Source organism: Haliotis cracherodii, unplaced genomic scaffold (genome assembly GCF_022045235.1).
Source record: "Haliotis cracherodii isolate W230 unplaced genomic scaffold, xgHalCrac1.p SCAF_3, whole genome shotgun sequence".
NCBI lineage: Eukaryota > Metazoa > Mollusca > Gastropoda > Lepetellida > Haliotidae > Haliotis > Haliotis cracherodii.
In genome coordinates, this window is record NW_027266286.1 from 520,866 (window position 1) to 533,984 (window position 13,119).

The following is a 13,119-nucleotide window of genomic DNA, read 5'->3' on the forward strand; positions in this document are numbered from 1 at the left end:
ATGACTCTCTCTAATATCAACACTTGTGAGTTATATTTCAAACATTGCTTGCTTCGTGAGACTTGGAAATAGTCTGTGACAGCGGCCATGTCAACCTGGATATGTCTTGCAGTCGTGGCATGTGTCGTCCCTGTGGGTGAGTTTCATGTGTTCTCCCTGTGTCATTTGGTGAGTTTTATATGTCCTTCCTGTGTCATTGGGTGAGTTTCATATGTCCTTCCTGTGTCATTGGGTGAGTTTCATGTGTCGTCCCTGTGTCATTGGGTGAGTTTCATGTGTCGTCCCTGTGTTATTGGGTGAGTTTCATGTGTTCTTCCTGTGTCATTGGGTGAGTTTCATGTGTTCTCCCTGCGTCAGTGGTTGCCTTTTGTGTATCTCCAAACGATGGTGAGCGTGTGTGGTGAGTGTACGGCTCTTGGAGAAGTAATATAGGATATTACAGGTGCTTCAAATTGATATTGGGCCATTTCATGTGTCCTCCCTGTGTCAGTGGGTGCATTTCGTGTGTCTTCAAACAAGGGTCAGCGAGTGTGGTGTGTGTACGACTTTTTGAACAGTATTATAGAATATTTACAGGTGCTTACAATTTAATATCAAGTTTATGTCCCCAGTGAAATAATACTCCATAATATTTCACTTTGTCCAATATCTGATGTGGTTTATGGTAAAGGTGTTGCTCTTCGGTGCTCTTCAGAACGGTTTTGGAAAGAATTTGGTTTCTAACTTGTGATTTTCAGTTTGTATTATGTCATTGAACTGGAAACAGTTCTACTGTGAAGCCTCATCCCAAATTCTTCCGTCATCCTGAACCATGTGACCTGGCACACTTTTATTCAGCGAAATAGACAATCAGCTGCATATGCATTTTTAAAATAAGATATTGATTTTCTGCTAAAGTGCTTCAGCATATACTAAAAGTTCACATTAAAATTACGACTACTTGGTCCTAGCCCAACCCTGTGCATACAGTTCCAAATATGCATAGATCTTCTATGTATATAGGGTCTTTAGCATGATCATGGTAAAGAGGGGGTTACCATGCATTTCGACTTCTTTTTTCTTTCAATGAAAGCTGTGCCTCGTGGGTCGGGTTTGGTTGTTGATTGTGACTTTCCTGTAGTCTTGGTGACAGTCTTAACGTGTTCTTGCTAATGTAGACGGTGTTCAGGATCGTATCATTTATTATTTCTGTTAGACAAGTGTTATGTTGCATTTGCGAATTACACACCATCCTTTTTCTGCTGTCTGTTTTTGTAATACCTTCCTCGTTATAACTTTTAACACACACACACACACACACACACACACACACACACACACACACACACACACACACACACACACACACACACACACACACATACATACATACATACATACAGTGAAGCGAAACATGAGAGTAACTTGTATCGACACTATATTCACCTCTACCAAATAGTGAAGATCCAGGTTAAAACAGGTCTTCAGCAACCCATGCTAGAGGCCACCAACGGGATCGGGTGATCAGGCCAGCTGACTTTCCCAATAGCGTTTTACCAATTGATGTAGTACGTGTTATTGTTGCCCAGTCATGAAGCATAACCTGCATTAACATATTTTGAGATCTCACCACGAAAACTGAGGGGATCTGTACCAGCTCTCCTTCTTCATCCCTGAATCTGACGTGTGAGACATGGGAGATGCTCCATGTGATCAGGGTACAGTACCAGAACATGACCCCGAGTTGCGAGTCTCCACCTGGTGCCAGCTGTGTGTTCCTTCAAGAGACTCAGGCTGACAGTCTGTACACAGACTGTAACGGGGTGGCCACGTGTGAGATGGAGGTGCAGAAGTTCTGGGTGGACACAGTCTGTGGAGAGACAACAACCTACCAAGCTATGATATCCTATGAATGTGTCTCTGGTATGTAGACAGGAATGTACAATATTAATATATCATCATGATATTGGATCCATCCAAAAGGGTACACATATTGCTGCACTAACATGTGATGCTAAATCGGCCTATGTAAGCTTCAACAGATGATTTTACACCCATGAAATACCAAAGGATGTACACAGGAATGCATCAAGCGGGATTGATATGTCAGTTTAAATTAAATTAAATTTGCACACAAGACATTCTGTCAGAAGGATTGTCTAAGTGAATGTTTCAAGTGAATGTGTTTTCAGACGACCCGGTTGATGTTTGCGACAGTGTGACACATCTCTCCAGAGAGAATGACAAGAACCTCTATCTTGCGTCGCCCAATTATCCACATGGCACCAGCTCATGTTCTGGCACGTGCACGTGTGACGTCACAGGGGGCGACATGAATGTGACTGTCCTTGAATACTACTTCCTCCCACTACTGGGTGTGAGAGCCAATTTGACTCTGACTGGAGACGCTACAACATGGGAGTCTTTTACAGCGGGAATACTGGCCTATAACAGTTTAGTCATGGGAAACACGGACAGACTGGGGATAGTGTTTGACCCAATACCAACATCAGGAAAGAAAAGAGAATTTATGTGGTTTAAAGTAGAAGGTAAGATTAAAAATCGTCAATACGTATATCCCTGTAGGGTGTTTTGTTTAACATACGGCTCAAAGCATATCGGTATTTAAGGCACTCTGTCTGTCTGTCTGTAGGTTTGTCTGTCTTTATATATTATAAAGATGTTTGACAGTTAGGATCGAAACACGACAGTGTACACGGAACAGGTTATACAAAGAAACAATACATTAGAGGAAATATATCGTCATTGCTTCTTAGAAATATAAAGATAAAGCGACAAAACCCTTTCCATATCCATAAGAAATCTCTGCATAAAGCAGAGTCGATTGTACAATTGCGACTATATCATGAGCACTTGTTTATGAATTACTATCAAATAGTGATGATACCAGGTGTTCGCGAAAATGTGAGCGTATATTCTGCCAAACCGGTGGCACTCGTCACAAACACATGCAAAGGCAAGTACATTTTCAATTATTATTCCAAGATAGGTATTGGTTTGGTCGAATGAAAGGTAGTTGGCAGGATGACTGACTTTTTTAAAGAATTGACTTGAATATTTGTTGCGTTTATTGAGGGATATACATAAAAACCGGTGTGCATGCAGTATACATCTGCTTGGTATGTCAACAAAAATAACTTCACAAACTGTATATCTGATTACGAATTGACTTTCGCTTTGTGTGAGTTCATTGGAGTATGACATTTCATAGAGTGAGGGCCACACTGTATGAACGTCGGGGCTTGCGACGATCATTGATCAATTGGCCTATCATTGAAAGACACTAAGACACTAAGGTAAATTCATAGATTGCTGTAGACTGTCGCTGTGAACCAAGACACGGATCGAGTCGATACTACGATAGTTTGGATGTGCATTTCTTCGTCTTTTCATTCTCAAGAATGAGTCGTAGCGAGGACGTTTCTCAATGTATGCTAAAACGCTGATTTCAAGGTTAATGGGTCTAAATGTTCAGAAACAACACTTCTGTATGTATTCGTGCTAGGGAATTCCCAGGTGTTCCCCCGGGAATTTTAAAGTCGTCTGTCAGTGATTATGTCATTTCAAGAACATGGTTTCGTGAAAAAGTATTGTCGTCAAATTGTGTCCATCATATTATCAGCCAAAAAAGAACAGGTAGACAGCTATTCTCTCATTGCATGTATGAGAACATAAACGCAAAATAAGGATTTATATGCAATTATTTGTGCAAAATAATGAAAATACTTGGTTAGTCAATCAACTGCCATGGAATCACTTGCAGTGTGTTAACATGGAATCCAATGTGAATGTTCGCATATAGTATATATTGTTTGACATATAGACACAAGTTTTTCTCAGTCTGATTTATTCATAAAACATTCGCCTTATTATTTAGGTTCATCCCCAATACAAGTAACATGTAATGGCAGTCCACTCCCGACCACAATTCCAGATACAGGTAGGTAAGTTTAGTAACGTTTGATTGTTCATTTGTAGCACCTGTTTGATGTAGAATTCTGTATATTCATTTAACACCTTTAATGGGAACGGTATGCAAAATATGTTGGATTACGTCTATGCCACATTAACACAGTGCATCTTTTCAACTATTGTTTCGTTGTCAATAAGTTACCCTCTTATTTTGTTTGCTAGTATTAAGTTCTGGGTCACAAGAGTTCGACAAGAAGTTTTCTGAACTGTCTTGGTTTTCCTTTCTGTAGGTATAAAACAGGTATAAATAGGAATGGCGATACTTCTACTCAGTGGCGTTTGTTTCAGCTTTTGTCCCTGGTTCGTTCCCCTCACTCTCCACTTCTAACACAACTGTAGCTGTGGCTAGAAGCTCGCCAGATAGCGGACAGGGACAACCAGGTGAGTATATCTAACACTACTCTAGCTATGCCTAGAAGCTCGCCAGATAGCGGACAGGGACAACCAGGTATATATATCTAACACAACTGTAGCTGTGGCTAGTAGCTCGCCAGATAGAGGACAGGGACAACCAGGTGAGTATATCAAACACAACTGTAACTGTAGCTAGTAGCTCGCCAGATAGCGGACAGGGACAACCAGGTGAGTATATCTAACACAACTGTAGCTGTAGCTAGTAGCTTCCCAGATAGCGGACAGGGACAGCCAGGTGAGTATATCTAACACAACTGTAGCTGTGGCTAGAAGCTCGCCAGATAGCGGACAGGGACAACCAGGTGAGTATATCTAACACAACTGTAGCTGTAGCTAGTAGCTTCCCAGATAGCGGACAGGGACAGCCAGGTGAGTATATCTAACACAACTGTAGCTGTGGCTAGAAGCTCGCCAGATAGCGGACAGGGACAACCAGGTATGTATATCTAACACAACTGTAGCTGTAGCTAGTAGCTCGCCAGATAGCAGACAGGGACTACCAGGTATGTATATCTAACACTACTGTAGCTGTAGCTAGTAGCTCGCCAGATAGCGGACAGGGACAACCAGGTATGTATAGCTAACACAACCGTAGCTGTAGCTAGTAACTCGCCAGATAGCGGACAGGGACAACCAGGTAAGTATGTCTAACACAACTGTAGCTGTAGCTAGTAGCTCGCCAGATTGCGGATAGGGACAACCAGGTGAGTATATCTAACGCAACTGTAGCTGCGGCTAGAAGCTCGCCAGATAGCGGACAGGGACAACCAGGTGAGTATGTCTAACACAACTGTAGCTGTAGCTAGTAGCTCGCCAGATAGCGGACAGGGACAACCAGGTGAGTATATCTAACACTACTGTAGGTGTAGCTAGTAGCTCGCCAGATAGCGGACAGGGACAACCAGGTGAGTATATCTAACACTACTGTAGCCGTAGCTGGCGGACAGGGACAACCAAGTGAGTATATCTAACATTACTGTAGCCGTAGCTAGCGGACAGGGACAACCAGGTGAGTGTATCTAACATTACTGTAGCTGTAGCTAGCGGACAGGGACAACCAGGTGAGTATATCTAACACTACTGTAGCTGTAGCTAGTAGCTCGCCAGATAGCGGACAGGGACAACCAGGTATGTATATCTAACACAACTGTAGCTGTAGTTAGTAGCTCGCCAGATAGAGGACAGGGACAACCAGTTGAGTATATCTAACACAACTGTAGCTATGGCTAGTAGCTCGCCAGATAGCGGACAGTGACGACCAGGTATGTATATCTAACACAACTGTAGCTGTAGCTAGTAGCTCGCCAGATAGAGGACAGGGACAACCAGGTGAGTATATCTAACACTACTGTAGCCGTAGCTAGCGGACATGGACAACCAGGTGAGTATATCTAACATTACTGTAGCTGTAGCTAGCGGAGAGGGACAACCAGGTGAGTGTATCTAACATTACTGTAGCTGTAGATAGCGGACAGGGACAACCAGGTGAGTATATCTAACACTACTGTAGCTGTAGCTAGTAGCTCGCCAGATAGCGGACAGGGACAACCAGGTGAGTATATCTAACACTACTGTAGCTGTAGCTAGTAGCTCGCCAGATAGCGGACAGGGGCAACCAGGTGAGTATATCTAACACTACTGTAGCTGTAGCTAGTAGCTCGCCAGATAGCGGACAGGGGCAACCAGGTGAGTATATCTAACACTACTGTAGCTGTAGCTAGTAGCTCGCCAGATAGCGGACAGGGACAACCAGGTATGTATATCTAACACAACTGTAGCTGTAGCTAGTAGCTCGCCAGATAGAGGACAGGGACAACCAGTTGAGTATATCTAACACAACTGTAGCTATGGCTAGTAGCTCGCCAGATAGCGGACAGGGACAACCAGGTATGTATATCTAACACAACTGTAGCCGTAGCTAGCGGACATGGACAACCAGGTGAGTATATCTAACATTACTGTAGCTGTAGCTAGCGGACAGGGACAACCAGGTGAGTGTATCTAACATTACTGTAGCTGTAGCTAGCGGACAGGGACAACCAGGTGAGTATATCTAACACTACTGTAGCTGTAGCTAGTAGCTCGCCAGATAGCGGACAGGGACAACCAGGTGAGTATATCTAACACTACTGTAGCTGTAGCTAGTAGCTCGCCAGATAGCGGACAGGGACAACCAGGTGAGTATATCTAACACTACTGTAGCTGTAGCTAGTAGCTCGCCAGATAGCGGACAGGGACAACCAGGTGAGTATATCTAACACTACTGTAGCTGTAGCTAGTAGCTCGCCAGATAGCGGACAGGGACAACCAGGTGAGTATATCTAACACTACTGTAGCTGTAGCTAGTAGCTCGCCAGATAGCGGACAGGGACAACCAGGTGAGTATATCTAACACTACTGTAGCTGTAGCTAGTAGCTCGCCAGATAGCGGACAGGGACAACCAGGTGAGTATATCTAACACTACTGTAGCCGTAGCTGGCGGACAGGGACAACCAGGTGAGTATATCTAACATTACTGTAGCCGTAGCTAGCGGACAGGGACAACCAGGTGAGTGTATCTAACATTACTGTAGCTGTAGCTAGCGGACAGGGACAACCAGGTGAGTATATCTAACACTACTGTAGCTGTAGCTAGTAGCTCGCCAGATAGCGGACAGGGACAACCAGGTGAGTATATCTAACGCAACTGTAGCTGTAGCTAGTAGCTCGCCAGATAGCGGACAGGGACAACCAGGTGAGTATATCTAACACTACTGTAGCTGTAGCTAGTAGCTCGCCAGATAGCGGACAGGGACAACCAGGTGAGTATATCTAACACTACTGTAGCTGTAGCTAGTAGCTCGCCAGATAGCGGACAGGGACAACCAGGTGAGTATATCTAACACTACTGTAGCTGTAGCTAGTAGCTCGCCAGATAGCGGACAGGGACAACCAGGTGAGTATATCTAACACTACTGTAGCCGTAGCTGGCGGACAGGGACAACCAGGTGAGTATATCTAACATTACTGTAGCCTTAGCTAGCGGACAGGGACAACCAGGTGAGTGTATCTAACATTACTGTAGCTGTAGCTAGCGGACAGGGACAACCAGGTGAGTATATCTAACACTACTGTAGCTGTAGCTAGTAGCTCGCCAGATAGCGGACAGGGACAACCAGGTGAGTATATCTAACGCTACTGTAGCCGTAGCTGGCGGACAGGGACAACCAGGTGAGTATATCTAACACTACTGTAGCTGTAGCTAGCGGACAGGGACAGCCAGGTGAGTATATCTAACACTACTGTAGCTGTAGCTAGAAGCTCGCCAGGCAGAGTATGGGCCCAACCAGCTTGTGTTTACCTTTTCCCCTTGTTTTGTTTGCTGCACTTTATTTCATTCCTTCCTAACCAATGCACAGTTTACTGGTTATCACTTGTGTTTGACGTCATTTAAGAATTGACTTTCACTTTGTGTGAGTTCATTGGAGTATGAACCTTCATAGAGTGAGGTCCAAACTGTATGAATGTCGGAGCTTGCAACAAAGTGAAAGTCAGTTCTTATATTTTTTTATATAACCTCAAATGACGTAGACCTTGATCTGTACACAATTCTGTTTAGTACGTTGACTTCATGTTTACACTGACAGCCATACAACAACCAGTTGTTCCTCAAAACGAGAGGTAACATGAACTTATGTATGCTCAACATGCTCAGCAGGGACAGCTTTTGTAGTTTCCTTAGAACAAATGTACTCAAACAATATCCTCATTAGGTGAGAAAGGTCTGATAAGAACTACCTCTTATCACTCAGTCACAATAACAGCGCGTCGTAATACATTTACATCAAGTACAAGACGTCGAAATGGCCGATACGATAAACATGACGGGAGAGATTTCGGAAGTTGTTAATGAACCTGTGGCGGTTACATGTGTCAGTCATCATTGGCCAACTGGCTGATGATTGAAAGGTGAATAAAGATGCCTCAAACATACACTAAGGTAAATTCATAGATTTCTGTAGACTGTCGCTGTCAGCCTGGACACGGATAGAGTTGATATAATGATTGTTTTCGATGTGCATTTCTTCGTTTTGTTCATTAGGATGGCCGTTCATTAGCTATATATAGGATGATATTCGTGAAGAATCATGCCGTCTGACGTTTCTCTATGTATACTGAAACGCTGAGTTCAAGATTAAAGGTTCTAAATCATCAGAAAGAACGCTTCTGTATGTTTTCGTGCGAGGGAATTCCCGGGGGTTTCCCCAGGAATGTGAAAGTAATCCGTTAGTGTTTACGTCATTTCAAGAACACGGTCTCATGAAAAACGTATGAACGTCACATTGTGTCCTTCATAAACTTAAGAACGTCAATGGAAAAGCCGTATATCGTGTAAACGTCAATTAAAAAATTATAATGGGATATGTCTGTACAATACCTGACTATTGTTGTCACGTTTTTATTTAAGACGTCTTTGGTCCATATTGTTTTGTATAGAAACCCGCGATCTTGACATGTCATGCTACTTGTTATTGTCAGGCAAGCGTGTAACTATATCCTGACTCAGGGGGAAGTAGGTCGGTTGTTACCTCGGCGGTCCTACTCCACATTATCTGACGTTTCTCTGACTAGATCATTCAGTAATAATACAATATGTTGTTTTTATCACGGCAGAAGAAATGAGGTTCCTTTGCCAGGTGACATACACCGTGTACAGTGCAATAACGTTCTAGTGGTCAATCGTCATCATACAGTTGCTACATGGGCCAGTCAGTAACTTACATCGTACGTCATGCCGACAGGCACAGGCACCTGGCCGTGGTTGCGCGAACACCTGGTACCATCACTATTTGGTAGTGACTCCTCACTGCTTATGATATAGCCGGAACAGACGAATAATTGATTCTACATTTAGTAGAGGTTTCTTATCATGATGGAACTGGTTTCGTCGCTTTTATTTCAGCAACATCGCCAACCACAACACAGAGTCAAAGTTTGTATCATTCAACATGATGTAGCAGTTTTCTATGACGTGTTATATCCTTTATAGTTTTCCACAGTATACACATTGGATGGATGGTACTGTGGTGCATTGGATGGAAGGTACTGTGGTACATTGGATGGAAGGTACTGTGGTACATTGGATGGAAGGTACTGTGGTACATTGGATGGAAGGCACTGTGGTCCATTGGATGGAAGGTACTGTGGTACATTGGATGGAAGGTACTGTGGTACATTGGATGGAAGGTACTGTGGTCCATTGGATTGAAGGTACTGTGGTACATTGGATGGAAGGTACTGTGGTACATTGGATGGAAGGTATTGTGGTGCATTGGATGGAAGGTAATGTGGTACATTGGATGGAAGGTAATGTGGTACATTGAATGGAAGGTACTGTGGTACATTGGATGGAAGGTACTGTGGCTCAGTTAAAAGTACCATCCATTAGTACATAATGAACGAAAAGTAGAAAAAATGTTGGTGTATTTTGTTAAGTCTGAACTTTCGTGCACATTTGTTATGAATATACTCTTGACGTGGCATTGACGCGTTTTGTTATCTGATGTAGAATATGGTGACGATGACAATGTTTTGGCGGTTGTGTCCAGTGTTTGTGGCGTGGTCATCGTGGTTCTACTGGTCATTGGTGTCACACTCATCCTCTACATGTAAATACTTTAGCCATTCTCGCCAATGTAGCAGGCCTATAGGTCAGTAAAACAGTACGCTCTAGCTTTGTTATAAGTGCCTGAGTGAAGGCCGTTTGTTTAGTTGATTCAATCGAATTCAAACGGGATTATATTTTCTCTTCTCTGCACCTTACAAGGAATTTGACTTTCATTTCAGCAAAGTAATCAAACCTTCCAGAAATACTGCAGCATCACCAGATCAGACCAACGAGGAGCCTACCTACACACATTATAATCACGTGACGGAAACACTTGACCACATCGAGTCCTCTGTTCCCGACAGTGGTGAAGGAGGCACAGTGAGTTCCACGGCCATCTACACCGGACTCAGTCCCTACACAAACCAGGATCACGAGTACGGGAAACTACACGTGTACAGTGATGCAGGTTCTGTGACTACAGTGAGAGCTGAGGACACTGTGTAATCGCGAGTGAGTGCATGTTGTTTTACGTGACAGTTCTGTGACTACAGTGAGAGCTGAGGACACTGTGTAATCGCGAGTAAGTGCATGTTGTTTTACGTGACAGTTCTGTGACTACAGTGAGAGCTGAGGACACTGTGTAATCGCGAGTGAGTGCATGTTGTTTTACGTGACAGTTCTGTGACTACAGTGAGAGCTGAGGACACTGTGTAATCGCGAGTAAGTGCATGTTGTTTTACGTGACAGTTCTGTGACTACAGTGAGAGCTGAGGACACTGTGTAATCGCGAGTGAGTGCATGTTGTTTTACGTGACAGTTCTGTGACTACAGTGAGAGCTGAGGACACTGTGTAATCGCGAGTGAGTGCATGTTGTTTTACGTGACAGTTCTGTGACTACAGTGAGAGCTGAGGACACTGTGTAATCGCGAGTGAGTGCATGTTGTTTTACGTGACAGTTCTGTGACTACAGTGAGAGCTGAGGACACTGTGTAATCGCGAGTGAGTGCATGTTGTTTTACGTGACAGTTCTGTGACTACAGTGAGAGCTGAGGACACTGTGTAATCGCGAGTGAGTGCATGTTGTTTTACGTGACAGTTCTGTGACTACAGTGAGAGCTGAGGACACTGTGTAATCGCGAGTGAGTGCATGTTGTTTTACGTGACAGTTCTGTGACTACAGTGAGAGCTGAGGACACTGTGTAATCGCGAGTGAGTGCGTGTTGTTTTACGTGACAGTTCTGAGACTACAGTGAGGGCTGAGGGCAGTGTAATCGCGAGTGAGTGCGTGTTGTTTTACGTGACAGTTCTGTGACTACAGTGAGATCTGAGGACACTGTGTAATCGCGAGTGAGTGCGTGTTGTTTTACGTGACAGTTCTGTGACTACAGTCAGATCTGAGGACACTGTGTAATCGCGAGTAAGTGCATGTTGTTTTACGTGACAGTTCTGTGACTACAGCGAGAGCTGAGGACACTGTGTAATCGCGAGTAAGTGCATGTTGTTTTACGTGACAGTTCTGTGACTACAGCGAGATCTGAGGACACTGTGTAATCGCGAGTAAGTGCATGTTGTTTTACGTGACAGTTCTGTGACTACAGCGAGAGCTGAGGACACTGTGTAATCGCGAGTAAGTGCATGTTGTTTTACGTGACAGTTCTGTGACTACAGTGAGATCTGAGGACACTGTGTAATCGCAAGTGAGTGCGTGTTGTTTTACGTGACAGTTCTGTGACTACAGCGAGAGCTGAGGACACTGTGTAATCGCGAGTGAGTGCATGTTGTTTTACGTGACAGTTCTGTGACTACAGTGAGATCTGAGGACACTGTGTAATCGCGAGTGAGTGCGTGTTGTTTTACGTGACAGTTCTGTGACTACAGTGAGATCTGAGGACACTGTGTAATCGCGAGTGAGTGCGTGTTGTTTTACGTGACAGTTCTGTGACTACAGCGAGAGCTGAGGACACTGTGTAATCGCGAGTGAGTGCATGTTGTTTTACGTGACAGTTCTGTGACTACAGTGAGATCTGAGGACACTGTGTAATCGCGAGTGAGTGCGTGTTGTTTTACGTGACAGTTCTGTGACTACAGCGAGATCTGAGGACACTGTGTAATCGCGAGTGAGTGCATGTTGTTTTACGTGACAGTTCTGTGACTACAGTGAGATCTGAGGACACTGTGTAATCGCGAGTGAGTGCATGTTGTTTTACGTGACAGTTCTGTGACTACAGTGAGATCTGAGGACACTGCATAATCGCGAGTGAGTGCATGTTGTTTCACGTGACCATTCTGGGACTACAGTGAGATCTGAGGACACCGTGTAATCGCAAGTGAGTTCATGTTGTTTTACGTGACAGTTCTGTGACTACAGTGAGATCTGAGGACACTGTGTAATCGCGAGTGAGTGCATGTTGTTTTACGTGACAGTTCTGTGACTACAGTGAGATCTGAGGACACTGCATAATCGCGAGTGAGTGCATGTTGTTTCACGTGACCATTCTGGGACTACAGTGAGATCTGAGGACACCGTGTAATCGCAAGTGAGTTCATGTTGTTTTACGTGACAATTCTGTGACTACAGTGAGATCTGAGGACACTGTGTAATCGCGAGTGAGTGCATGTTGTTTTACGTGACAGTTCTGTGACTACAGTCAGATCTGAGGACAATGTGTAATCGCGAGTGAGTGCATATTGTTTTACGTGACAGTTCTGTGACTACAGTCAGATCTGAGGACATTTTGTAATCGCGAGTGAGTGCCAGCAACTGCCCAGCTATACCAGGGCGGCCAGTACATCAGTGGAGTAATTACCCAGGCCGTCTGATACGATGACCTTTGTCAGGTCATACATTGAACGCAAGTCATCATCAGACAACTACACAAGCATCAGGTCATACATTGAACACAAGTCATCCTCAGACACCTACACAAGCATCAGGTCATACATTGAACACAAGTCATCCTCAGACACCTACACAAGCATCAGGTCATACATTGAACGCAAGTTATACTCAGACACCTACACAAGGATAAGGTCATACATTGAACACAAGTTATACTCAGACAACTACAACAAGCACTGTACTGAAGAGTTATTCTACCTGGGCATCCACCCGGGTGTAAGACTTGCCCTGACCCACGTTTT

At 44.1% G+C, this 13,119-nt stretch overlaps 1 pseudogene; it reads left to right on the plus strand.

Annotated features, from left to right (window-relative positions):
* On the plus strand, positions 1-10,527 carry LOC139475790 (uncharacterized; annotated as a pseudogene).
* The last annotated feature ends 2,592 nt before the right edge of the window (positions 10,528-13,119 follow it).